Raw genomic sequence first — 1,684 nt, 5'->3', positions numbered from 1 at the left:
GTCAGTCATTAACATCAATACTAACTAAAGGAGGCTAGGGTCTCTGAAAGCAATAACTTGTTTATTGAAAACCTAGTATATGGGCCAGGCAAGGAGCTAGGCTAGTTACATACACTTTTTATAAAGCCTTACTATAACTCTGTGGAATAGGGAGGGTAGCCCCATTTCACAGATGGGAGACCAATGCTCAGAACAGACACCCAAGGTCACACAGCTAGTAAATGGTACAGCCTAGATTTAGACGTGGATCCGTCTGGCTCCAAGCCTGGGCCACTGTCTTCCACTACCTCTCCACAGACATCTGGGACAATGTCACCTATGACAAATGTCTCGGAACAACCCAATTAACTCCCTTTGTGAAAGATCATAGAGAAACTGTTCCACTCGCAGCTAAAAGTGAATGTCTGCACTTCGAAAATGGAATAATTTATTAGATGTGTTTGGTAGGAGAGAGAGTCAATCCTTTCAAGGTCAATGAATAAGCTCTGCCTCTTCTGGAATTATTTAACATGAGTTCTTACAAGAGTAGTAAGAGTTAGAATTTCATTTATCTATGATACAATGCATACAATAAAGTTTTAATTTTCTGAATAAGATTCCCAAAGAAACTTTTTAAAAATAAGGCTATTTCCAAGGGAAGTAAAAGCAAAAATGAATAGGACTACATCAAACTAAAAAGCTTCTGTTCAGCAAAAGAAACCGTCAACAAGGTAAAGAGACAACCATCTGAATGGGAAAATATATTTGCAAGCGACACCTCCGATAAAGGCCTAATATCCAAAATATACAAAGAACTTTTACAACTCAATAACAAAAATAAACGATCCAATCAAAATATGGGCAAAGGACCTGAACAGACACTTCTCCTTAGAGGACATACAAATGTCCAACAAATACATGAAAGGTTGCTCAACATCACTAGCTAGTAGGGAAATGCAAATCAAAACCACAATGAGATACCATCTCACACCTGTTAGAATAGCTACAATCAACAGAACAAGTAATAAAAAGTACTGAAGAGGATGCAGAAAAAAAGAACCCTCAAACACTGCTAGTGGGACTGCAAATTGGTACAGCCACTATGGAGAACAGTATGGAGGTTCCTCAAAAATCTAAGAATCGATCTACCATATGATCCTGCAATTCCTCTACTGGGTATTTACCCCAAAGACTTGAAAACCCATATCCAAAAAGATATTTGCACACCGATGTTCATAGCATTATTCACAGTGGCCATGACGTGGAAGCAATTGAAGTGTCCTACAACAGATGATTGGCTAAAGAAGCTGTGGTACATATATACAATGGAATATTACTCAGCCATAAGAAGAGCTGAAATACTGCCATTTGCGACAACATGGATGGACCCTGAAATAATTAGACTAAGTGAAATAAGCCAGAAAGAAAAAGTTGAAAATCACATGATATCACTTATACGTGGGATATAAACCTAAAAGCACCAAATGAACAGGACAAACAGAGACTCATGGACATGGACTATAGACTAGTGGTTACCAGAGGGTAGGGGATGGGGGAGGAGGGAGAGGTAGGCAAGGTAAAAGGGGTCAAATATAGGGGGGTTGAGGGAGGGTGAAGTGGGTAAAGGGGATCAAATATGTGATAGCTGAAGGAAACTGGACTTTAGTAAACACAGTAGAGTATACAGATGTGAAATTATAATGCA

At 39.0% G+C, this 1,684-nt stretch overlaps 1 protein-coding gene across 1 annotated transcript in view; it reads right to left on the bottom strand.

Moving 5' to 3' along the window:
- Window positions 1–1,684, bottom strand: part of MTMR7 (myotubularin related protein 7) — a 93,361-nt gene that overhangs the window by 10,518 nt on the left and 81,159 nt on the right. The window lies entirely within an intron of this gene.

This window comes from Pteropus vampyrus, unplaced genomic scaffold (assembly GCF_000151845.1).
Source record: "Pteropus vampyrus isolate Shadow unplaced genomic scaffold, Pvam_2.0 Scaffold108, whole genome shotgun sequence".
NCBI lineage: Eukaryota > Metazoa > Chordata > Mammalia > Chiroptera > Pteropodidae > Pteropus > Pteropus vampyrus.
The sequence above is the reverse complement of the archived record's forward strand: the minus strand, read 5'-3'. Positions and strand labels throughout refer to the sequence as shown.